The sequence below is a fragment of the Ornithorhynchus anatinus genome, chromosome X5, assembly GCF_004115215.2.
Source record: "Ornithorhynchus anatinus isolate Pmale09 chromosome X5, mOrnAna1.pri.v4, whole genome shotgun sequence".
Taxonomy (NCBI): domain Eukaryota; kingdom Metazoa; phylum Chordata; class Mammalia; order Monotremata; family Ornithorhynchidae; genus Ornithorhynchus; species Ornithorhynchus anatinus.
This window is the reverse complement of record NC_041753.1, coordinates 28,278,111-28,305,289: the sequence shown is the minus strand read 5'-3', so window position 1 is coordinate 28,305,289 and position 27,179 is coordinate 28,278,111. Positions and strand designations below refer to the sequence as shown.

Here is a 27,179-nt window from a genome sequence, read left to right as displayed (position 1 = left end):
AGTAGAGAGGTTCTCTTTTCTAGACTCCCTTTCAGGTATCCCTGGTTGGTTTATCTATCCATTGAAATGTCCAATCTGTCAGGGCTGCTTGCCACCCAGGATCACACCAGCAGCACCTCCCTACTACCCATCTCTCCAACCCACTCCCCAGCTAACATTCCTGGCATCAATCCATCCCAATCAGATCTCCACCCTCTCTCAAGCTCTATGCAGACGGGATCAATGTTGTATGAGTAGAAGAGGAAAGACATTCCTTTTACCTTTGGGGTAATCTCCATAGGGCAGGGCAGATTGATGTAAAACACGCGAGCGGGCTCTTACACGTTTAGTTATGCTTTGACTCGGTGAGCGGGTATTCAGATTTAACAGGCAAGGCCCCCGAAACACCGATGGTGTGAATCTCGATGCATTTGCCATTATTACCTAGCAGTAAAATCTGCTTCAGGCACTGAAGGTCTTTTAAAGGGTCTGCCATCACCATCCACCTGCCCAGAAGGAGCTTATAGTCTACTGGAAGCAGTGCCTACTTTAGCAGGGATCTGAACCTGGAAGGAAATGCATTGGCTCCAGAAAATAGGGGAGTGGAGAATCAGAGGCTCTGCCAGGCTTATGTTATTCAAATTTCCTCAGAGAACCTTTCTGTGTGTCCATTATTACCTAGCAGTAAAATCCGCTTCAGGCACTGCAGGTCTGTAAGGGCCCGCCCCTTTACTGAATGGTGGATATACAATGGTTCTGGTCACCTTTTCAGTAAACTCTGATTCAATTTTTTTTTATGGTACTTCCTAAGCGCTTAGTATATATCAGACACTATTCTAAGTGCTAGGGTAGGTACCAGTTAATTAGGTCAGACACAGTCCCTGGCCCGCATGGGGCTCATAGTCTAAGTAGGAGGGAGAACAGGTATTGACTCCCCATTTTACAGTTGAGGAAACCGAGGCCCAGAGAAGTTAAATGACCTGCCCAAGGTCACACAGCAAGCACTTGGCAGAGCTGGGATTAGAACCCAGGTCCTCTGACTCCCAGGCCCGTGCTCTTTCCACAAAGTCACGCTGCTTCTTGACTGAGTCAGGGTGACCTACACTCAAAGAAACCTACCTCACTGGAAAATATGATTTTGAAACACCTCTACATTTGATTCAAGCATCTCCACTGTAATGTGGCTCACTAATTTGACCTGTTGTTTTGGAAAAACAGGTTAAACTTGAAAGACAACCCTCAACTCTACACCTTAAGGAATTTCACTTTTTCCATGTTGACTCAACCACCTCTATCACCACCATGAATGAGCATCATCATCTTCGGCCTCATCAAGAAACGTTTCTTTAGTTCCTGGAGTGTATATAGGGCGGTAGACAGGCACGGGATAATACTAGCACAGTGTGTCTGTGAGGCGGGAGTGAAACTGCAGCTCACAAGCCACATCCAGTTCCTCATTTGCTATGCATGTGAAAAGTTAGGTGACATAGGCTTTATTGTGATTTCATTGCGCCTGGTTCCAACTGTCTCTTCCTCACCGTTGCCACGACCCCTCCCCCCCACACCCCGCAGCAAACCACACTTCAGTGGGAATGCCAGCCTTGGTCACTTGTCACCACCATCCCCTGATAAACTCCTGCTTGCTGTTCTGGTTGAAGTCATGCCTTTCGATCTACGGCTCTCAGCCATATTATGTTTTGGGCTTGCAGCTCTTCAGTTCATAAGCTTGACCACCCCTGAACTAGTACCTAGAAAGATTCTTCTGAGACACAGGGGAGAGAAATTGAGAGACGCTGTGGAAAACTGATTAAGGTCGTGGTCTTAATGTCTGTCTCCCCCTCTAGACTGTAAGTTCCTTGGGGACAAGGAACATGGCTACCAACTCTGTTTTATGGTACCCTCCCAAGCGTTCCGCAACATCACCCTGTATGCACACAAATTCATGGCCGAAGCATTCCTGTTTGTCTGATTTCCTGTCCCTGGATCAGACTAATTGTATATAAACTGATATCCACTTTGACCATACCAAGAAATGAAAGGACACTGAAAGGCATCCTAGGATCTGTCTGTCTCTACTACTCTTTGCAACTGATTGTTTCCTTTTTACAAAATAATAATAATGGTATTTGCTAAGCGCTTAGTATGTGCCGAGCACCGTTCTAAGCGCTGGGGTAGATACAAGGAAATCGGGTTGTCCCATGTGGGGCTCACAGTCTTAATCCCCATTTTACAGATGAGATGACCGAAGCACAGAGAAGTTAAGTGACTTGCCCAAGGTCACACAGCAGACAAGTGGCAGAGGCAGACTCGCCCAAGGTCACACAGCAGACAAGTGGCGGAGGCGGGATGAAAACACAGGTCCTCTGACTCCCAAGCCCGTGCTCTTTCCACCAAGCCATGCTGCTTCCTTAAATAGTAGGGAAAATACAGTAGGGAAAAAATAGTACCGCATCTTCCACACTGATTACTGACAAAGACGATGGTTATCTTATTTGTCACAGTCCACTGAATTTTATCTCACGCCCTCCATTAGATTCTCTCTCAGCTTGAATGACCGTCTTTGAGCTCATCGATAGACGTATTTTCGTTAGCAGTCTTGAAATTTTGAAAACAGTTCTTGTGATTCCGAAGCATCTATTGCAATCAGAGCATGATGCCTTGATCCATGCCCCAAATCCTTCTTGTTGTACAATGTCCGTGGAACATATCTGAAGGAATTGCGCCCCTCATTTAGAAGCAGTAGCAGAGATCCAGTAAGACGGCATGAAAACTTGCTCACCTACCTCATTTGTAGTTCAAAGAGATGTCATGTGGAAGCAGAGATCACATCTTGTAATTGCTCCCCAAAATGCTCTGATCTTCTTGTTTTGCCAAGGCATTAAATCAGTCAATGGTATTTTCTGAGCACTTACGGAGTGCAGAGATTATAATGGTTCAGGAGGGAGGTAAAGTGGTGGAGGCGCATCATTTTTTTCTATTTCGGCCAATCAATCATATTTATTGAGCACTTACTCTGTGCAGAGTACTGTACTAAACGCTTGGGAGAGTACAATATAACAGACATGGTAGACGTGTTCCCTGCCCACAGTGAGCTTAAAGGTCTGGCGTGAGAGACACTCATTATTATAAATAAATAAATTCAGATACGTACATAAGTTCTGTGGGCCTGAGGGAGGGGTGAATAAAAGGTACAAACCCAAGTGCAAGAAGAAGAGGAAATGAAGGCTTAGTTGGGGAAGGCTTCTTGGAAGAGGTGTACTTTTAATAAAGCTCCGAAGGTGGGGAGAATGATTGTCAGATATGAAGAGGGAGGCCAGAAGCAGGACGTGGGCAAGAGGTGAGCGGCGAGATAGACGAGATCGAGGTACAGTGAATAGGTTGGCATCAGAGGAGCCAAGTGTGCGGGCTGGGTTGTAGTAGGAGAGCAGAGAGGTAAGGTAGGAAGGGGCAAGGTGATTGAGGGCAGAGTTTCTATTTGATGCAGAGGTGGATGGGCAACCACTGCAGGTCCTTGAGAAGTGGGGAAACATGGACCGGACGTTAAACAGCATATTTAAACAACATATTCCTTACAATTTATTACTCCACTCTAGAGCTTCCCAATCAGAGCAAATTTGGTTCATTTGTCCAAGACCAAACGGCTGACAGAGTTCCGTATTCTTCTGCTGGATTATATCAACATGCTTCTTCTTCAATTTACAGTCCTGAAAACTACTGCCTCTTCAAGACATTCAATGACTCTAGAGCTCGCTTGGCTAATTCTTTGACTGCCCTGACAAGATTGGGTCTCTTCAGCAGTTCTAGAGGCTTCAGGCTCTGGTCTCTCATTGTTCCGAAGTAACTCTGTTCGATACTCCCAGCAGTTCCAGATCTTGCCATTCTCTGCAGTTGGGGTGTTTTAGCCAATTGTTTGTCCCTTTTTTTAACCGCATTGCAATTTCAATCTGAAATTTTAAAAAAATATATATGAACGTTTTAGGACAATACATTTAACAAGTAAAACGATTTAAATAGCACCGAGGCAACCTTAACTCTGTTCTAAAAAGCGACTTTAACAACACTGTGCTGAATTTGATTAAAATCGGCATAGTCCCGAAAGGTTCGGTCCGCCATCTTGATTTAAAAATCGGCTCCTTGATATCAGGAACCATCAGGCAAAATGTGATCACAAGATATTTAGAGGTGTCCAAATGTAAAACGAACAGGCAGGAAACTTTTTTGAATCTGTAATAGATAAGTGCACTTTACAATTGAAGATGCCCTTACTACCGGTGAAATTTTATCCATGGGTGTGGGTGTGAAAAATAATAATAAAAATAATAGTATTTGTTAAGCACTTACTATGTGTCAAGCACTGTTCTGAGGGCTGGGGTAGATACAAGCTAATCAGATTGGACACAGTCCCTACCCAACATGGGGCTCAGAGTCTTAATCCCCATTTTACAGATGAGGTAATTGAGGCACAGAGAAGCCAAGTTATTTGCCCAAGGTCACACAGCAGACAAGTGGTGGAGCCGGAATCCGATCCCAGGTCCTTCTGACTCCCAGGCCCATGCTCTATCCACAAAAGACTGAGCAACGAGCCAACATCCCCCACTGTGTGCATGTAAAGGTTGTTCTTTCCTGCACTGACGCATTTGCCCGTACGGCATCTCTAGCTGTTTTCAACGGTTTCTTGGCCTCCTGCTCTTCCCAAGCCTCTGATCGAAGAGAGCAACCTCCTTCCTGATTGCCAGCCTAGTCTGCCTGCTGTTGGCAGGATAATAAACTTCCTGCCAAGGAGAAGATGTACAAAGCTTTGGGGGTGACGTCTTACCTCGAGAAGCAGTGTGGCCTAATGGAAGGCGCATTGAGAGTCGGAGGATCTGAGAGGATCTAATTGTATTTACTGAATGCCTAATGGGTGCAGAGCACTGTACTAAGTGCTTGGGAGAGCATAATATAACATGCTCGGGGGAGACGGGCAGACAAGAACAATGGCAGTAAATAGAATCAAGACTGTGAGCACCATGAGGGGCAAGGACAGTGTCTGATCCGATGATCTCGTATCTACCCTAGCGCTAGATAGAGTGCTTGGCACATAATGAGCACTCCACAAATACTATTAAAGGCCTGGACCTTCCCCAGAAGGTCCACTGGGCTGCTCAGGCTATTTCATCAGCCTCATCTACTGTGTGTTTGCAACCTCAAATGGCAGAAGAGAGTCACCAACACCGAGTCAGTTCTCCGGCATTAAGACAATGCTCATCACGACAAGGCTTCTCTGGGCCGAACACCGGAGTTAAAGCAGCAGGACATGGTGGAACGAGCACGGGCCTGGGAGTCAGGAGGTCCCGGGTTCTAGTCCCGGCTCTGCCACTAGTCTGCTGTGTGACCTTGGGCAAGTCATTTTACCTCTCTGGACCTCAGTCACCTCATCTGGAAAATGGGGATTGAGACTGTGAGCCCCACGTGGGACAAGGGACTGTGTCCAACCTGATTCGTTTGTATCCACCCCAGTGCTTAGTATAGTGCCTGGCACGCAGTAGGCACTTAACAAATACCACTATTATTATCATTAACATTATTATTATTAAATGGGGGATAGCAGCATACCCATAATTATCCATCATATAGGCTACTGTGTATGATGATTGAAATGGGACACATTCCTGCCATAAATTAACTAATATTGACCAGGGGTTTCTGATTCTAAATCTCCTCCCACCCGTGGTGGACATAAAGGAGCAGAAAATCGGTAGAGCTTTCCAAATAGTTCGAGAAGGTCTCGTGACACAATTATATTTTATCCCACTAACGTCCTACCTTCCCTTGCCTCTCTAGACTCTACAGGGCTTTGCTTTTGGGGCGAGGGGCATGGTTTATGGCATTTGTTAAGCACTTAGTATGTGCCAGGCTGGGGTAGATACAAGCGAATCAGGTTGGATATAGTCTATGTCCCACATGGGGCTCACAGTCTTAATCTTCATTTTACACATGAGGGAACTGAGGTACAGAGAAGTGAAGTGACTTGCCCAAGATCACACAGCAAATGGCAGAGCTGGGATTAGAACCCAGGCCCTCCTGACTTCCAGGCTCGTGTTCTATCCACTAGTCCACGCTGCTCCTCTTACAGACTGACATAGAACCAACAGAAAACTATCTTGACTGTATTAGAAGGTATGCTACCTAAATGTCTACATAATTATAAAAATAATAATTGTGGTATTTGTTAAACACTTTCTATGGGTCAAGCACTGTTCTAAGCACTACAAGATGATAAGGTCAGACCTAGTCCCTGCCCTACGCAGGGCTCAAAATCTATTCATTCATCTATTGAATCGTATTTATTTAGTGCTTTCTGTGTGCACAGCACTGAACTAAGCGTTTGGGAGAGTACAATAGAACAAGAAACAGACACATTCCCTGCCCACAGTGAGTTTACAGTCTAGAGGGAGCTTCAGTCTAAGTGGATTATAGACGGATGCTCTTTTCCAGAAATGAACATGGCTCCCAAACTCATTACTTTCATTATGCTTAGTATCGGTTCTTATAAGACGCTGAAATTTTCACCCAGCATTTCAGTTCTTTCCTTTCTCCAGGCTCAAATTAACATTTGTTTTATGTTAGTTGCTCTGGAAAGAGAAATCTCATTATTATGCAATGGGCCCGACAGGTTCTGCACCCATGACCTCGATACATCAATTAGCCAGTGAAAAGCCGAGACCAAAGGAAATACCAGCTAATTCACAAGATAAACCCTTTAGCTTGTATCGGGACACGTATTCCCAGATTCTGGAAATTTGCATCAAGTTGTCGGTGTTTTTTTATGCTGGTGTAAAAAAACCAGGAGTCCGGGAGAGAAAAGGTGTGATGTTTGGGGACGGAGGAATGGAGACGCTCTGCTGGAACTGGGAAGGGGCATAAGCCAGATCTTCATCATAATAATAATGATGGTATTTGTTAAGAGCTTACTATGTGCCAAGCACCTTTCTAAGCGCTGGAGTAGATACAGGGTAATCAGGTTGTCCCACATGGGGCTCACACTTTGAATCCCCATTTTACAGATAAGGTAACTGAGGCACAGAGAAGTTAAGTGACTTGCCCAAGATCACACAGCAGACAAGGGGCAGAGGCGGGATTAGAACCCACATTCTGACTCTCAAGCCCCTGCTCTTTCCACTAAGCCAGGCTGCTTCTCTATTTCATTCCTCCTCTTCATTCGTCTATCAAGAAAGCTCAAGGTCAGCTTTCTGGTTTGTAGGAAATAGTATTTAGTATTTGGAAGTTAATACAGGGAGATTTGGCGGGCGGGGTGGGGGGGGAGGGTTTCTGGTTCCAGAGAATCCAATAGTTCAGTGTGTATCTTAGGAAAGCTGAAGCTTTAAGTATATATATAATAATGTTGATATTTGTTAAGCGCTTACTATGTGCAGAGCACTGTTCTAAACGCTGGGGTAGATACAGGGTAATCAGGTTGTCCCACGTGAGGCTCACAGTCTTAATCCCCATTTTGCAGATGAGGTAACTGAGGCCCAGAGAAGTGAAGTGACTTGCCCACAGTCACACAGCTGACAGGTGGCAGAGCCGGGATATATATATGTATATACAGTATATATATATATATATATATATATATATATATACTGAAACCCTGTTGCTTCCCCCTACCTGTAATTTATTGTAGCGTCTATCTCCCCTACTAGACTGTAAAATCCGTGAGGTGAGGACAGGGATTGGGCTTGCTCACTGTAGGCAGGGAATGTTTCTGTTATATTGCTGTGTTGTACTCTCCCAAGGGCTTAGTCACGATTGATAGATCCATCGATCAGGGGTATTTATTGAGCGCTTCCTGTGTGCAGAGCACTGTATTAAGCATTTGGGAGAGTACACTACATCCGTGTTGACAGGCGCGTTCCCTGCCCCTAACCAATTTACCGTCTAGAGGCATCCTTTATTGTACTCTCCCCAGCGCTTAGTACAGTGCTGTTGACTCCCTGACCCATCTCTGGAAGACACGCACCAGTGAACACCCTACTGGATACTCCCTTCGGTCTCGAGATGCCTGCGTCTGGACCGAAAAACCTCTAAGTGCGTGCTTGGAAGATTTCGGCCTCCAAACGACGGAGGAGGAACCTCGAGTTTTGCAAAAGTGGCCTAGGATTGCCAGTAGAGGGAGGGCTGAGCTCGAGATAGCAACGTTTCTAAGACCCGCAGTGCAGCTGTACGTTAGGAAATGAGAGCTAAGGCCTGGAGAGAGGGAGTCGGTGTAAATCCAGCTCCTGAAGCTGAAAAGGGAGTTAACAGAAGCAGCGTGAACTAATGAAAAGAGCAAGGGCCTGGGAGACAGAGGTGCTGGGTTCTCAGCCTGGATCCTCCGCTCATCTGCTGTGTGACCCTGGGCAAGTCATTTAACTTTTCCGTGCCTCGGTTCCCTCATCCGCGAAATGGGGATACAATACCCGGTCTCCCTCCTACTTAGACCGTGAACCCCAGGTGCATCCACCCCGGCGCTTAGTAGGGCGCTTGGCACAGAGTAAGCTCTTAATAAATACCACAGTCATCATTATTATCATCATTCCTTCTCCCCCCCCATCGAGCCAGAGGATTGTTTTAACCCTTTGTTGGCTTTACTTTGGCAATCCAGGATCAACGTATTTGGGCGGTATTCAAACCAGGTATTCATCCAGACCTTTCCCTTCAGCTAAAGAGAAAGCAGACCCAGACAATAATTCCCTTCAGAGGCCAAGGAAGGAATTATCGGCCTAGGACAGAACCCGACCGGAAGGGAAAGACTAGTTAATCACGCTAGTAAAATCACCTTTTAGGAACGGGTCTAAAATAGAAACCTGCATGGGTTCTAAATACAGTAATAATAATAATGATGATAATGAGGGCATTTGTTAAGCGCTTACTACGTGCCAAACACCGTTCTAAGCGCTGGGGGAGATGCAAGGTAATCAGGTTGTCCCACGTGGGGCTCACAGTCTTAATCCCCATTTTACAGATGAGGTAACTGAGGCCCAGAGAAGTTAAGCGACTTGCCCAAAGTCACACAGCTGACAAGTGGCGGAGCCGGGATTAGAACCCACGACCTCTGACTCCCAAGCCCGTGCTATCTCCACTGAGCCACGCTGCCTCTACCCAATCCACAAGCAGCATGACCTCGGGAGAAGCAGCGTGGATAGAGTGAGGGCCTGGGAGTCAGAAGGTCATGGGTTCTTATCCCGGCTCCGCCACTCGTCTGCCCTATGACCTTGGGCAAGTCACTTGACCTCTCTGGGCCTCAGTTCCCTCATCTGTAAAATGGGGGTTGAGACTGTGAGCCCCACGCGGGACAGGGACCGGGTCCAGCTCGATTTGCGTATATCCAGCACGGCGCTCAGTACAGTGCATGGAACACAGTAAGTGCTTAACAAATACCACAATTATTGTTATTATTACCTGCAAACCCAATATCCAAGGGGCGAACTAGGTAGTCTGTGGGTATCGTAGATCTCTACGACTGGGTCGCCATCTTTGGACCCTTCACCTGTTTCTCCTCCCAGCGCACAGGCAGCCACGCCACCTGCCCCGTCATCCTCCTCTGGGAGCAGAGTGGTGTGGGGCAGGATTGGTGTTAGGGTGGTGGAAGAAGGGGAGAAAAGAGGGAGTGTGGTGGTCTCAGGACGGGCCGTGATGCTGTTCTGGCCACAGCCCACCCTGGGAATGCTGATAGAGGTGGCACCTGCTTCTCTCTTCATCCGTCCCTTCAGTGCAGCACCCTAATACTCGTTATCCAACCCATTCTGTAGCTCCGTCCCTTTCAAAGCCTTATTGCAGGCACATCTCGTCCAAGAGGCCTTCCCTGACTGAGCCGTGCGTTCCTCTTCTCCCATTCCCTTCTGCGTCGCCCCGACTTGCTCCCTTCATTCATCCCCCCTCCCAGGCCCACAGCACTTATGTACATATCTGTCATTTATTTATATTAATGTCTGCTTCCCCTCTGGACTGTAAGCTGGGTGTAGGCAGGGAATGTGCCTGTTTTTTGTTATACTGTCCTCTCCCGGGTGCTTCGTACAGTCGTAGGCAGGGAATGTGTCTATTTTTAATAATGTCGGTATTTGTTAAGGGCTTACGATGTGCCAAGCACTGTTCTAAGCACTGGGGTGGATACAAGGGAATTAGGTTGCCCCACATGGGGCTCACAGTGTTCATCCTCATTTTACAGATGAGGTAACTGAGGCACAGAGAAGTTAAGTGATTTGCCCACGGTCACACAGCTGACAAATGGCGGAGCTGGGATTAGAACCCACGACCTCTGACTCCCAAGCCCGGGCTCTTTCCATTGAGCCACGCTGCTTCTCTTGTACAATTTTTATATTGTACTCTCCCAAGCGTTAACTACAATGCTGTGTACTCGGTAAGCGCTTAATAAATGTGATCGACCGACTGACTTGGCTACGGGGACCCACGGTCAGATTGGGTAACTCGCCACTAACAAGGTTTTTAGTCGACCATAAAAACTCCCCAGTAAGGAGCCTTAGTTTAGTCCAGGTTGCCTAAACCAGCAGCAGCGGTGGGTGGAAATCCCACCGTGTCCGGAGAAGGCAGTACACACTACCTCATTTGTGTGCGTCCAATACAAAATACCCACAGTTCTGCCATAACTCCTGTTTTCACTAGGTGTTTTGGCTAGAACGTGACGACAGAACTAGGGAACGTTCCTCTGACAACGCACATCTGTCTCAACGGAGCGTGACGCGATTTTGGAAGAGTCGGTTAGGCAGACGCCCGTGGCGACGGACCCAGGGTGAGCAGTGCAGTGGAAGTTTTCCTTAATGCAGGATTCGGCTGGAACACGACCCCCACCCCCACCCCCCCACAGGTGCTAGGGAAACTCGGGGTACGGGGCTTTTAGAAGACTCCGCCAGGGCACTCGAGGGGCTTATGCTCAAAGTGGGACACGAGGTAAATAGGAAATTCAAATGCCATCGACGGTGAAAGGCTTTTAACAAAATACCACTAAATCAAGGAATTCAACATCTAAATAGGGAACAGTGTTGCACGGGCTTCTTGTGGCTGCACTGGAATTCCCCCTGGGCCTCAGGTACTTCATCTACTTCATCTGTGAAATGGGGATTGAGACTTTGTCCCCAGGAAAGAACCACTGGCTGACCTAAAAACACCACTGAGACCAAAACTCTCACTGCAGCAGACTCCACTTCAACCCACGCACACACACGTATTCCCCGGCCACACACACATACACACACCTCCCTTGGACGTCTCTACCAGCTCCATTATATCGTACTCTCCCAAGTGCTCCGTAAGGTGCTCTGCACATAGCAAGTGCTCAAGAAATACGACTGAACGAGCGACTGAATGAATGAAAGCAGCTAGCGGCTCAAAGGGAATCCATCTCAGTAGCCACTGTGATGTGAGTTAGCTCTTTTCAGGATTCCTGATGAGGCTCGCCGTTTTTACAGTCAAATGGGGACACGGGGACACAATCAACACACAGGAGCACACACAAGAACAGGAGACTGGCAAAGACGAGAGTATATTGGCCCAATCCCGTATCGTAGTGTATCGGGCTTAGTGGAAAGAGCCTGGGTTTGGGAGTCAGAGGTCATGAGTTCAAACCCCAGCTCTGCCACTTGTCAGCGCTGTGACTGTGGGCAAGTCACTTCACTTCTCTGGGCCTCAGTTCCCTCATCTGTAAAATGGGGATTAACTGTGAGCCTCACGTGGGACAACCACGTGGGACAACCTGATGACCCTGTATCTCCCTCAGCGCTTAGAACAGTGCTCTGCACATAGTAAGCGCTTAACAAATACCAACATTATTATTATTATTACTCTAGATCTCTCCCAAACTCAGCAGTCAGTATCATTATGATATTTAGTGAGGGGTTACTAGATCCCAACTCTCCCTCCCAAAGTCTGACCCACACCTGGGCCTATGCCATCGGTGGTCAAGGCTTAACTTTGAGGGGCCCCCGATGGGGGAGGTTCACCATTTCCAGGAGGACCAGCCTCCCCTCAAGATAGCAGCGGTAAAGTCGATTTGTGTCGAAGATGCTAGGGATACAATTCAGAGAGAGACTTGCCAGCGGCAGTTGGAAATTGAGGAAGAACCCCGATGTGATGTAGGCGGAGCCGACCAGCTCAGAGCCGGCCTGCGGCCTCACCATGGCAACCAAATATATATTGTGGCAAAGATGACAATTTTTACATAGCACGAGATTCATCTGAATGGTCACACGGAGCCTATGTGACATACAAGTGCAGACTGTGGGGGCAAGCAGGGAAGTGACCCACATTTCCCCACCCTCTGGGAGGTGATCAGGTGAAACATGAGTAATAACACTGTGCACCAGTGCAGGACGGGGTCTTTTGGGGGAACCAGGCAGTAGCCCGTCAAAGGGCAGGGACTGGCTCTATCTATTACCGATTTGTACATTCCAAGCGCTTAGTACAGTGCTCTGCACATAGTAAGCGCTCAATAAATACTACTGAATAAACGTGGCTCTTTTCACATAATGGGTGTCGCTTGCTGTCAGATATGGCATAGGGGAGAGAACACGGGCCTGGGAGTCAGACGGTCATGGGTTTTAATCCTGCCTCCAACACTTGCCTGCTGTGTGACCTTGGGCAAATAATTCTACTTCTCTGTGCCTCAGCTACTTCATCTGTAAAATGGGGATTATTATTATTATTATTATTAATAATACTGGTACTTGTTAAGGGCTCACTATGTGCTAAGCACTGTTCTAAGAGCTGAGGTAGATACAAATTAGTCAGGTTGGACACAGTCCCTGTCCCACACTGGGCTCACACTCTTAATCCCCATTTTACAGAGGAGGTAATTGAGGCCCAGAGAAGTGAAACGACTTGCCCAAGGTCACACAGCAGACACGTGGCAGAGCCGGAATTAGAACCCATGACCTTCTCACTCCCGGGCCCTTGCTCTATCCACTGAGCCAGGCTGCGTCTCATAAGGCGGTGAGCCCCATGTGGGGCAGGGGCTGTGTCCAACCCTAATATCTCGTATATACCCCAGCAGAGTACAATGCCTAGCACATAGTAAGCGCTTAACAAATGCCACAATTATTATTTTTATTATTAACTCAGAGTTGCTCCAGACCAATATCAAAGACCATGAATACCACTTGCAAATGGAGAACAGTGGGAGAAACTGCTTAAGATCCTAACGATAACAACTGTTTTTCCCTCACAGGGATGTTGTGAGGACAAAAATGACTTGAGTAACATGAAAGTGCTTTGGAAATAAAAATAAATAAAATGAAGGTATTTTGCACATCCCTTATCATTTTCTAAATATCGACCTTCCTTCTTCCTTTAAGGAAATTATTTTAGTGTCTGCCTCCCCACTAGTCCATAAGCTCCTTGAGGACAAGAATTGCATCTACTAACTCTACTGTTCTTTCCCAAGTGCTTAGTATAGAGTTTGGCGCACAGCAGGTGCTCAGTAAATACCACTGATCGATTGTACTTGGGAAGTTTTGACATGGACAGTTGTAGTGGGCATGAGGAGCAGCATGGCCTAATGGAAAGAGCACGGGCCTGGGAGTCAGAGGACCTGGTTTCTAATCCTGGCTGTGCCACTGGCCTGCTGCGTGACTTTGGGCAAGTCAGGTTCTCTGGGGCTCAGCTGCCTCACGTGTAAAATGCTTCCCCCTCAGACTGTGAGCCCCACGAGGGACAGGGACTGCACCTGATCTGATTATCTTGAATCTACTCCAGCCCTTAGTAAGGTGCTTGGCACATACTTAGTGCTCAATGAATACCATTATCGCCATGATAAGGGGTGCCATGACCGGATGCTATCTGGGATGATCTGCAGTTACTATTCCAGTGGACGCCAACTCCATACTCCTCTTAGCATATCCCGGGACTCCCCCGGGGGAGAGGGATTTAAACTAGGATGGGATGGAGTTGGAGATGCTTTTATATCCTTACTATAGAATCAAAACGGCCTTCACACCTCAGCAAATGTGACCCAAGATGAACCATTTCCACCTCGATACATTCCATGGGAATGGAAAAGATCTACAGGCACGGGGCAAGAAGTAGCTTGGCCCAGGGGGTGGAGCATGGGCCTGTGAGTCAGAAGGACCTGGATTCCAATTCCGACTCCGCCACTTGTCTGTTGTCGCTTCGCTTCTGTGCCCCCGTTACTACATCTGTAAAATGAGATTTAAGACTCGATCCCTGTGTCCAACCTGATTAACTTGGATCTACCCCAGCACTTAGTATGGTGCCTGGCATATAGTAAGCACTTAACAAATACCATAAAAGAAAAAAGAGAGAGATGAACAGAAATTTTCCCTCAGCAACAGTGGCTAGATGAAGAACCCAGCTCCTGTCATCACACTGGCATGGAGAGTTTTCCTGAAGAGGGACTAGCAGGCAATGACAAGTCCAGCTTCACAGGGTGCTGAGATTTGCACTAAGGGGCTTTCTCCAGGGATCAGCCTGGGCCAGAAGTAGCCCTCCATCTTAGGGAACACTGACTGGAGACTGAAAGCTCGATGTGGGCAAAGAATGTGTCTACCAACTCTGTTATATTCATTCACTCAATCGTATTTATTAAGCGCTTACTGTGTGCAGAGCTGTTATACTGTTATAACACCACACTGTTTTACTGTATTCTCCCAAGCGCTCAGTACAGTGTTGGGCACATGGTAAGTGCTCGAGAAATACGATTGACTGATTGATTGAACTCCGGAAGTAACGGCATCTAGCTTCCACCCTTTCCCCTCTCCGGCTCCTATTTCACTCCTCTGTCCGGATCATTTTTCTAAAACATCCTTTTGCGTATGTCTCCCCATTCCTCCGAAACACCGCCAAGGGTTGCCCATTCCTCTTCCACATCAGTCGGAAACTCCTGACTGTTGGCTTTAAGGCCCTCAATCAGCTGTGTCTCTCCCCCACCCCCCCATCTTCGCTCCTCTCCCAATGGCTTAGTGGAAAGAATCCGGGCTTGGGGGTCGGAGGTCGTGGGCTCGAATCCCGGCTCCACCACTTGTCAGCTGTGTGACTTCGGGCAAGTCATTTAACTTCTCTGTGCCTCAGTCACCTCATCTGTAAAATGGGGATTAAGACTGTGAGCCCCACGTGGGACAACCTGATAACCCTGTATCTACCCCAGCGCTTAGAACGGTGCTTGGCACATAATAAGTGCCTTAACAAATACCATCATTGTTATAATTACTCTGCACACTCTTTTCCTCTAACACCAACCTACTCGCTTTACCTCATTCTTGTCTCTTGCTGCCAACCTCTTGCTGACAAGTTCCCTCCTGCCTGGAATTCCCTCACCCCTGCACATCTGACAGATCGCTGATCTCCCGGTCTTCAAGGCGCTTTTGAAATCACATCTCCTCTAGGAAGCCTTCCCTGATGAAACTTTCAATTCCCACCCTATTTCTAATCACTTCACTTCATATCTCCAACTGCCATTTCGAGACTTTTGCACCAGCCAAACACTTACATAGTCAAAACTCCCCATAGCACTTATGCCCATGCCTGTATATTATATCGCTTCTTTTGTGTGATTTATTTTAGCGTCTGTCTCCCCTGCTAGATTGCAAGATCCTGGCGGGAGGGTTCATGTCTACTAACTCTACTGAACTCTCCCTAATCCTTTGTACAGTACTCTGTGAAGAGTAGTTGCTCGGTAAATTCGAGAAGCAGCGTGGCTTAGTGGAAAGAGCATGGGCTTGGGAGTCAGAGGATGTGAGTTCTAATCCCAGCTCTGCCACTTGTGCTGTGTGACCCTGGGCAAGCCACTTAAATTCTCTGTGCCTCAGTTACCTCAACTGTAAAATGGGGATTAAGACTGTGAGCCTCATGAGGGACAACCTGATTACCTTGTATCTACCCCAGTGCTTAGAGCGGTGCTCGGCAAATACCATAATTACTATTATTATTATTATCCGTTTCCAGGTGACTACGATCAATTCCCCCTGCCTGGCACTTCTCCCACTCATCCCCGCCCCCAAATTTGCCAGATCTGATCAATCAACGGTATTTATTGAGCACTTACGATGTGCAGAGCACTGTACTAAGTGCTTGGGAGAGTTCAACAGAGTTGGCAGACATGTTCCCTGCCCGTAATGAGCTTTCGTTCTAGAGGGGGCAGACAGATATTGATTTATAATACAGAAATTAAAGCTACGTACATAAGTGCTGCGGGGTTGAGGGGTTGAGGGTGGGGACGAATAGCACAGATCCAAGTGCATAGACGACTCAGAAGGGAGAGCAAATCGGGAAAAAGAGGGCTTAATTGGGGAAGGCCCCTTGGAGGAGACGTGACCTTAGTAACGCTTTGAAGGTGGAGCAGGGTGGTTTGGTGTATATGTACGGGGAAGGAGTTCCAAGCTGGGGGAAGGATGTGGGAAAGGGGACGGCGGTAAAAGAGAGGAGATCGCGGTGGGGTGAGTAAGCCGGTGCTAGAGATAGATCGTGTTCCCAGATAAGACCATAGTTCTCATCACCTTCAAAGCCCTCCTAAAACCCCACCTCTTCAATTAACTCCCGGCATCCAAAGTCACCTCAAGCCCACAGCCAGCCCTCGGCACTTGTGATTACGTCTATTTGTATTTATACATTTGATTACTTATTGATATGTTGGGGCTACTACCTTTTATATCCTGGTCGTTCCTCCGACCCGCTACTATCTGTAAAGAATTTAAATTTGCTGGTTGCCGAAACTGGCTTGGCAGTCCACAGGGGCCAGAGACCGTGTCTTTTTGCTTTCAGTGTACTCTTCCAGACGGTTAGTACAGTGCTCTGCTCACAGTAGGCACTCAGTAAGTACCATTGATGGTGATGTCGGTGCTGACCTGGACTCTGCAATAATCGGATGCTATAACGGCAGCAGTGGACTATTCAGCTCAAAGAAGTCTTTAGAGTACGAAGGTGTCTGGGCTTCCCCTCTGATATCTGGGACCCAAAATGAGCTTTTAGGCAGCCTTGCAGGTGGGTTCAGAGAACCTCTGTGTATCTTCTGACTAGCCCATGAGTCCATCTGGTGGACAGCTGCTACTCGGGGGGGGGGGGGTCTGCTCTGTCTGATAAAACCCATCCACTACGCCATGCAAATGAGAAGCAACGCGCCCCAGTGGATAGAGCACAGGCCTGGGAGTTAGAAGGACCTGGGTTTTAATCCCGGCTCTGCCATGTGTCTGCTGTGTGACCTTGAGCAAGTCGCTTAACTTCTCTGGGCCTCAGTTACCTCATCTGTAGAATGCAGATTAAGAGTACCGTGCCCCATGTGGGACAGGGACTGTGTCCAACACTCTTTGCTTGTATCCACCCTGGCGCTTAGTACGGTGCCTGGCACACAGTAAGCGCTTAGCAAACACTTCCCTCATCTGTAAAATGGGGATGAAGACTGTGAGCCTCATGTGGGACAACCTGATTACCCTGTATCTACCCCAGCGCTTAGAACAGTGCTCTGCACATAGTAAGCGCTTAACAAATACCGACATTATTAAATACCACAATTATCATTATTATTATCTATCCCAGGGCTTAGAACAGTGTTTGGCATATAGTAAGTGCTTAACAAGTACCATAATAATGATAATAAACACACTCTGGTGCCAATCAGAAGGGGTATTGCTCTTTCTTAACCGACCGAAGGAACGGCGAAGTCAAGGTAGAGACCAAAAATAACTTTCTCCAAGTTCCACATGCCAATCTCAGCAAACTATTAATTCTAGGCTGGAGCTTGGCCTCTGTACGCAGTACAGAGGAAGATATCACTGTCCTGTGGCAACCACAGAGAAAAATCACGGAAGCCATAGAACCCAGACAGGCCCAACCACATCTGTCTGAGGTCTCTGTGGCAAACTCCTCAGAGATCCAACTCCAGAGACCTTCCTGCAAGGCCAGGAATGGGGTTTCCATTCCAAACCCCAGAACTCCCTGGGGGAGGGACCGGACGGGGGGGGGGGGGGGGGGGGGGGGGGGGGGAGATCAGTGGAAAGGGTTGGAGGACGATGTGGAGGAGGTTGCCGTGCCCTGGTCAGGCCAAAAATAGTTCTCGCTTTTCCCAGAGGATTGGCAGGGTGGAGTGGAATTAAGCATTGCACGAGAGAAGGCCTGGCAGCTGCTTGAAAAAATTTCATGAATCAATGTCAGTTGTTTAAGGGCAATTTGAGATTTCTGGGGAATCTTGGATCCGGCTCAATTCTTCCAAATACGAAAGGGAGAATTTATATTAATGTCCGTCTCCCCCTCTGGACCGTAAGCTTGTCGCAGGCAGGGAATGTGTCTGTTTATTATTAATAACAATAATAATAATAATAATAATGATGGCATTTGTTAAGCGTTTACAATGTGCCAAGCACTGTTCTAAGCACTGGGGGAGATACAAGGCTAACAGGTCGTCCCAGGTGGGGCTCACAGTATTAATCCCCATTTTACAGATGAGGTAACTGAGGCCCAGAGAAGTTAAGTGAGTTGCCCAAAGTCACACAGCTGACAAGTGGCGGAGCTGGGATTAGAACCCACAACCTCTGACTCCCAAACCCGGGCTCTTTCCACTAAGCCATGCTGCTTCTCTGCTTGTTTACTGTTATACTGTCCTCTCCCAAGCTCCTAATACAGTGCTTTGCACACAGTAAGCACTCAATAAATATAACTGGATGGATGAATGAATGAATGAAATCCTTTTATTGTTTGCATTTATAACTGTTCTTTTTTTATTCCCCAAAGACCTTTATAAGGTCTTTTTGGAATCTGTCATCTGAAGCACCTCCAACAGCGGGGCTGACATCTGGCAAATTTCCAAGGCAAAATGGGGAATTAGGTACAGGACCAGCAGCCGCAACAACAGGGAAGATTTTTCCACCGTGAGTATCCGTGCAAAGAGGAGGAATTGGGCTGCTAAAGACAACAAGCAGGATCTGTGCTAGCCTCCCTTGTCCACAACCACCCCCATCATGTCTTCCTTCTAAACGTACCAAGTCTGCTGCCTCTTCTCTTCAGGTCTGAGGGGTGGTGGTGGTAATTTCTGTGCCTATCACAGGCAGGGGCTCTGGTGCATGGCCACCAGGCAGCGTGGCCTAGTGAAAAGGGCATGGACCTGGGGGGTCAGAGGACCTGGGTTCCAATCTCGACTCTGCCACGTGTCTGCTGGATGACCTCGGGCGAGTCACTTCACTTCTCTGGACCTCAGTTCCCTCATCTCTAAAATGGGGATTCAATCCCTGTTCTTCCTCCTACTTAGACTGTGATCCCCAAGTGGGACAGGGGCTGCGTCCGAGCTCGTTAGCTTGTATCTGCCCCCGGTGCTTACGACAGTGTCTGGCACACAGTAGGCGCTTGACAAGTGCCATAATGATTATTGACTCTGACAGAGTTTTGGCACCTGGTCCTTCAAAGATCATTTGAGCCTGTACTGAAAGAACGACTTAGGGCTCCACTCTAGGACCCAAAGAGGCTGGCTTGTCAGGAGCAGAAATCTCTAGCCCCAATTTCATATTCCAATCCTTTGCCAGGAAAGAAGACCTCATTTAAAGGGACTAAGAGGCTTTACAAGTTCATTTTCTTGGGGAGGAGTGGCTACTCAATTTGTGTCTTTCGTGTGTGTGTGTGTCTATCTGTCCTTCATTTTTGAAGATGTTGCTACTGATTATTATTATTATGATTATATTTGTTAAGCACTTACTAAGTGTCAAGCACTGTTCTAAGCGCTGGGATAGACGCAATAATAATAATAATAATGTTGGTATTTGTTAAGCGCTTACTAGGTGCAGAGCACTGTTCTAAGCGCTGGGGTAGATACGGGGTAATCAGGTTGTCCCACGTGAGGCTCCCAGTCTTAATCCCCATTTTACAGATGAGGTAACTGAGGCCCAGAGAAGTGAAGTGACTTGCCCACGGTCACACAGCTGACAAGGGGCAGAGCCGGGATTCGAACCCATGACCTCCAACTCCCAAGCCCGGGCTCTTTCCACTGAACCACAAGTCATTCAGGTCAGACACAGACTCTGTCCCACATGGGGCTCACAGTCTTAGAAGGGGAAGGAGAACAGGCAATGAATCCTCATTTTGCAGGTGAGGAATCTGAACCGCAGAGAAGTGAAATGACTTGCCCAAGGTCACACGGCAGGCAGGTGGGAAAGCCAGAATTAAAACCCAGATCCTCTGACACCCAGCTCTGCTTTTTCCACTAGACTAGGCCATGCTTCCCCCGCCTTACTGATGAGAAGATCCTATCCACGCATGTGAGTATGGCTGAAGATACTGTGAGGTAGGACGGTCAGTAGACATCACCACCATCTTCCCAGTGGCTGAGCCTGTAACCTGGGCATTATCCCTTGACTCCTTCCTCTCTTTCAACCCTCATATTCAATCCGTCATGAAATCCTGCCGGTTTGTAATCTCCAGCATCATTCCCTTTAGCGGCCCCTTCCTCTCAATTGCCACCGCACCTGGCATTTTGCCACGTCCCGACTCAACTACTGCATCGGCCTCCTCACTAACTTCCCTGCCTTGGATCGCCCCCCTCTCCTTCACTCTGCTGCCCAGATCATTTTTCTTAAACATTTCCGACGGTTGCACGTTCCTCTCCGCCTCGAGCAGCGTGACCTAGTGGAAAGAGCCCGGGTCTGGGAGTCAGAGACCTGGGTTCTAATCCCAGCTCCCCCAGTTGCCTGCTGTGACCTGGGCCTCAGTTTCCTCCTCTTTAAAATGGAGACTCAACACCTGCTGTCCCTCCCCATTTATACCCTGAGCCTCATATGGGACATGAGCTAAGTCCAACTGGAACCTGTAACTACCCCGGGGCTAAGAACAGTGCTGGGCACATAGTAAGCACTTAACAAATACCATTATTATTAAGGCTTTTAGAAACAGCATGGCATAGCGGATAGAGCACGGGCTTGGGAGTCATGGGTTCTAATCCTGACTCCACCATTTGTCTGTTGGGTGACCTTGGGCAAGTCACTTCACTTCTCTGTGTCTCAGTTACCTCATCTGTAAAATGGGGATTGAGATTGTGAGCCCCACGTGGGACAAGAGACTGTCCAATCCCATTTGCTTGGATCCACCCTGGAGCTTAGTACAGTGCCTGGCCCATAGTAAGCGCTTAATAGAGACTATCATTATCATTATTATTATTACTGGCATTATTATCATTGTTGTTATTGGCTTCCAGGCAATCAGGTCCCTCCTATCTACTTATCCTGGTATTCTAATCACACTACACCCTCCATTCTCAGGCTCCTTCCCTTATCTCTCGCCCACTACCTCTTCTTCACGCCCTCCCTTCTGCCTGGAACTTCCTCCTCTTTCCCATCCAGCAGACCACAGCTCTCCCCATCTTCAAGGCCTTCTAAGCCCATGAGGAATTAACGCCCCTATACTCTACTGAACCCTCCTATCCGTAATTTATTTTAGTGCCATCTCCCCCACTAAATTGCAAGCTCCTTTAGGGCAGGGATCGTGCCGAAGAATTCTATTTAAGAATAATAACTGTGGTATTTGCTAAGCGCTTACTACGTGCCAGGTACTGTACTAAGCGCTGGGGTGGATACACGCAAATCAGGTTGGACACAGTCCCTGTCCCCTGTGGGCCTCGCAGTCTCGATCCCCATTTTATAGATGAGGGAACTGAGGCACAGAGAAGGGAAGTGACTTGCCCAAGGCCACACAGCTGACAAGTGGCATAGCCGGCATTAGAACCCAGGACCTTCTGACCCCTAGGCCCGTGCTCTATCCGCTAGGCCATGGTGCTTCTCTATTTCACTCCCCTACTGTACTCTCTTTGGTACTCTACAGTACCCAGTGTGTTTTCAACAAATACTACTAGTACAGTGCTCTGAATACTACTGATCAATCTGCAGACAAGTCCTCAGGCATTTTTTGCATGTAAAGATAGATCCTTGCTACATTAACGTATTTGCCCCATCCAGGGCCTTTCTTCATTTTTGCCCAGCTCATCTTCCTGCAGAAACGCTCTGGGCGTGTCACTCCCCTTCTTAAAAACCTCCAGTGGTTGCCTATCAACCTCCGCACGAAACAAAAACTTCTCACTCTAGGCTTCAAGGCTCTCCATCACCTCGCCCCCTCCTACCTCTCCTCCCTTCTCTCTTTCTACTGCCCACCCTGCACGCTCCGCTCCTCTGCCGCCCACCTGCTCACCGGCCCCCGTTCACGCCTATCCCGCTGTCGACCCCCGGCCCACGTCCTCCCGCTGTCCTGCAACGCCCTCCCTCCTCACCTCCGCCAAACTGACTCTCTTCCTCTCTTCAAAGCCCTACTGAGAGCTCACCTCCTCCAAGAGGCCTTCCCAGATTGAGCTTCCCCTTTTCCCTCTGCTGCCTCTCTGCCCCCCTTCACCTCCCCTCAGCTAAGCCCCCGTTCCCCCCTTTTCCCTCTGCTCCTCCCCCCTCCCTTCCCCTCCCCTCAGCACTGTGCTCATCTGCTCATTTGTATATATTTTTATTACCCTATTTATTTTGTTAATGAGATATACATCCCCTCGATTCTATTTACTGCTATTGTTTTTGTCTGTCTGTCTCCCTCGATTAGACTGTAAGCCCGTCAATGGGCAGGGACTGTCTCTATCTGTTGCCGAATTGTCCATTCCAAGCGCTTGGTACAGTGCTCTGCACATAGTAAGCGCTCAATAAATACTATTGAATGAATGAATTTTTGAGCCTACCGCTTAGTAATCCTGATCTTTGGGAAGCCTCGTTTCTGGGAGAAAGACCCCTCTTTGCGGGGTTGTTCTACTGCAGAGCTCTCCCGACAAGCTATTTAGCGTTATTTGAGACTGGGTTTCACTTTTGTCTTTAAATTGTTCATTCTGCCTTCCAGATTCACATGTCTCCTGCCTGGTATCATCCATTCCCATCGTGACATTGGTGAAGCTGTTTCAGTACCTGGATGTGTCTTCCGCAGCAGGCACAGGTCTCCCAGCTACTTAGAGAGCGGCACGGACTGGCGGACAGAGCACGGGCCTGGGAATCAGACGGTCACGGGTTCTAATCCCGGCTCCGCCACTTGTCTGCTGTTTGACCGTGGGCAAGTCGCTTCAGTTCTCTGTGCCTCAGTGACCTCATCTGTAAAATGGGGATTGAGACTGTGAGCCCCACATGGGACAGGGACTGTGTCCAACTCAATTTGCTTTTATCCACCCCAGCGCGTAGTACAGTGCCTGGAACAAAGTAAGCGCTTAACAAATACCATCATTACTATTATTATATTAGGCTGGTCACCACAATAGCCTTACAGCCCTGCAACGGGGTCTAGAGTTTGATGAGCGATTACCTTCACTTTCTCTTTGCGTTCTGCAGTAAGCCGGGCTGGCCTTTTAAATTCTGTTTTCTACTTCTAGGTCTATCTCCAACTCGGTTATATAGTACTCTCCCAAGCACTTAGTAGAGAGCTCTGCACACGGTAAGCACTCAATAAATATGATTGATTCATGTACCCACGTATCACTGGACAGTAAACTACAGAGTAGAATTGGGGGACTGCTTTATGTTTTGCATTTGCCAGTGGAAACCTTTGGCTGTTTTGGGGTTTCCAGGGTATAGGCTGGTATTTCATCTCAGTTTTCCTCTTACTGTCAGTCCATCTATCAGCCGTGCCATTATTTGAACAGTCTAATGGCCCATCCGGGACTCTTGGAACCTGAAGACAGTTTTTCTCCTTGACATCCATTTAGAGATGGATCGTCTAGTACCCCAAACTAGTCTACCCCCCTGACCCATTACGGACCGCTTGCCTATAGATTTATAAATAAAAAAACAACATTCCTGGGTAGAATCGTAGGGAGAAACTACATTGTCATCAGAGAGGAGCCTAGCACGTAGCTCGAGGAAACCAGAACAAATTTTGTTCGAGCTGCAGCGGAGGTTTCTAAAACAGCAATCTCTAGAAACTGCAGAACTTGTGCTCTAATTCACACTTTACTCCACATAATGTGCCAATGCCTGGTTTTCACACCCAAGCCAGCTAGATACCCAACAAGAGCTGACCTATCCATAATTTGGCAAATGGAGAAACGGAGACCCCGGCTAGTGGCCGACCCCAGGGATCAATAAGCAGAGCCAAGGAATTGAATCCAGTTCAGCACTCTTTCCCTGGGCTAAGGGGAATGGAGGTAAACTAGATGCTCTAAAGCCACCACCGTAGCGCTGAGTCTCCCCATCCCGGGGTGCAGGAGCTAATATCTTGGAGGGGAAGGGGTAGAGATTCCCCCAAATCCCACTAAGCACCTTGGGAAGACCAAAACCCCAGCATCATCTCCTGGAAGCAGAGATAACACAGCCCTTCCAGTTCCCATAATATCTCCTGAAGTCCAGATGTTTTCCTCTTAACTGGGGCTATTGGATGCTGCTGTAGCCACATCCCACTTAGATGATCTGTGTAGTGTATTTTGGGGATGGCCAGTTGACAAATGTTCAACTCCAGGTGGAAAAGAAATCTCTGGTCAAAGAAATGAAAAAAAAAAAAAAACGGGGGAAAAAAAATCCCAAAACAAACCAACCAACCACATAGGCATTTCCTTTTTGCAGCTGGTCAGAGCGATTCCTTTCTGGCTACCAATACTTAGTAAGTTCCGATGGCACTGCTAAATATTCTGTCAATTTGAACGGCGCTCTCTCATATATAGAGACTTCTAGACTGTGAGCCCGTTGTTGGGTAGGGATTGCCTCCATCTGTTGCCGAATTGTACTTTTTAAGCGTTTAGTACGGTGCTCTGCACACAGTAAGAGCTCAGTAAATATGACTGAATATGAATGAATATGATATCTATCTATGAGAGGGCATAGAACTATTATAATGCCATATATTACTGAAAGACTATACTGTATCTCCGTATTCTCTCTCTCTCTCCAAATAGACAGACCCTTCCACACCACATATATAGGAGCGGTAAGGCCGCAGAGTGTGTTCCAACAGAGATTCTCAGACTCCAAGGGGTCTCGGTGTCACACCCCACACTAGCGTGAGAGACAGAAATTAATGCTTGCCTGCCGTGGAAGACTTTGGGGGTTAGAAGACGTGAGCTTGATTATTGTCTCCAGTAGTGCACCGAGTCACCTACATTCTCTCGCCTGGTTCTCCTTCGGCCAACGGCACATATTGAAAGACAGGTGGCGGGGGCGGGGGGGTGTGCGGTGTCAGAATGCAGCGCATAAAATCTCGGGGAGATTCCGCAGCAGGAAACACTCTTGTTGGGCTGGAAACTGGGGTGCGAGTACCCCATCCGTTAGTGCAAGGCGAAAGGGGACGATGATGTCCCCTTGAGTAGCAGCATGGCATAATGGATAGAGCACAGGCCTGGGAGTCAGGTCATGAGTTCTAATCCCGGCTCCGCTACTTGTCTGCTGTGTGACCTTGGGCAGGTCACTTCACTTAACCTGTGCCTCAGTTACCTCATCTATAAAATGGGGATCGAGACTGTGAGCCCCACATGGGACACACAGGGATTGTGTCCAACCCAATTTGCTTGTATCCATCCCAGCACTTTGGACAGTGCCTGGCACACAGTAAGCACTTAAATACCTTAATTATTATTATTATTATCCTGTCTCAGGTCGTAGGTATGGACCTACCTTGGAGAAGAAGCAGCTTCTGAAGGTCACTGGAAGAGCTTCAGACCACAGGGTAATTGTTTTAACCAAGAAAAAAAATCTGGAGAGGGAGGGTCACCTTGGGATGGGGCGGGGAGCGGGGGGCGGGGGGTCCCATGTTTCCTCCCTGAAGCTTTTTACAGCAGCTCCGATTCCACCGGGGGTCTATCGCACCGGTGCATTGGTGACAACCACGCCCACCTGTGAGAATTACTTAACAGACTAAGCAGATATTTCATGCCACAGAGGCTGCAGTGAGCCTTCCCTGGGATTGAAACAACCACCACCTGGAGAAGCCGAAAGGTAGGCAAGGGTGCAAACAGGAGGGAAATGAGATTCATTCATTCATTCACTCAGTCGTATTACTTTGTGCAGAACATTGTACCAAGCGCCCTGAACCAGACACTGAATTTTGCCTCAACATAAATGCAGGACAATTAATCAGGAGGATGTTCAACTCATCGTGGAACTGGAAACCCAAGGGTTCACCTAGTTGTTCAGAGTTGGTAAATCAAAACAAAATTCAACGTTCAGCTAATGCAAACTCGGAAAAGACGGGCCTCGACTGCTTCGCTGTTGCAGGAGAATCTTTTCAATTGTGCAAGTTTTATTTTTGAAAGAGCACTTTCAGAATTTGTCTATGAATATTTCCTCAGGAGAAAAAAAAGATACTTGCATTTGGAATTCATCACCTAGAATTCCCAAGAGAGGCACCAAATTCAAACCCAAGATCGTCGCTAATTTACAGGAGCTCTTGAACATTTTTACATTCATGAAGCTTACGCGCTTTCCGTGCCTCATGGCTATGGCTGAAAATCTCACAGAGAAAGCTCCAGAGTCTAGACGTGGCGAGACCACTCGAGACTCAGGAAACTTGGGGATAAATAGAGGTGTTGCCTTTTACTATTCCCTCTGAAAACAAATCCAAACGGTAAAATGTAGCAGTTTGGGGTTTGTGGACTAAATCTTTAAGAACAACTGAGATCAAGATACGGCTCTTTTAGCACTCTAAAATCTCCTCCTTCATAGCCAATAAAAACATAAAGCCAAGTTTTTCTTATTGTGCATCCCATGCGTGGTGTGCGTATAGTGCAAATCTGGCAAGGGATTAGAAGGGGCCTGGGCTATTTTGTTGTCTATTTCGTTTGCTGTCTCACTTGTGTTCTGCCCTTTCTCTTCCCTCCAAACCTGCAAAAAAAAAAACCCCAAAAAACCTGTCTAAGGTTTCAGCTGAGAATACACTTGGGTCAGATAATGAATGCCATATCCACAGTACAGAAAACAAAAGCGAACTGTTCAGCTCGATTCCTTGAGCAGCCACAATGACGTATTGTGCATCGATGGCGAGGCCGCCTCTTCAGGGAGGGGAAGGATAGTTATCTTCTAGGCCAAAAAGCCCAAGGAAATGTCTCATTCTGGGCGCTGGACCCAAGGATTTTTAGAGGCGGAAATCTGAGCCGTCACGTCAGGGGCCTGGTGTAAGGCCTACTTTGGGGACATCCGCGTTTGCTCACACAGGCTCCAATTTGAAATACAACAGACGGAAATGCGTCTTGACACCTACCGGCAAGACGATGATGATGGAGTCTCCCGCAGAGGATGACGGATGAC

The 27,179-nt window shown here is 47.7% G+C and overlaps 1 protein-coding gene across 1 annotated transcript in view; it reads right to left on the bottom strand.

Moving 5' to 3' along the window:
- Positions 1-3,446: 3,446 nt before the first annotated feature.
- Positions 3,447-27,179, bottom strand: part of TNFAIP8 (TNF alpha induced protein 8) — a 159,856-nt gene continuing 136,123 nt past the window's right edge. Inside the window, exon 3 of the transcript XR_003756059.2 lies at positions 3,447-3,923. The gene's annotated coding sequence lies outside the window, so the exon portion shown is untranslated. The remainder of the gene's footprint in view (positions 3,924-27,179) is intronic.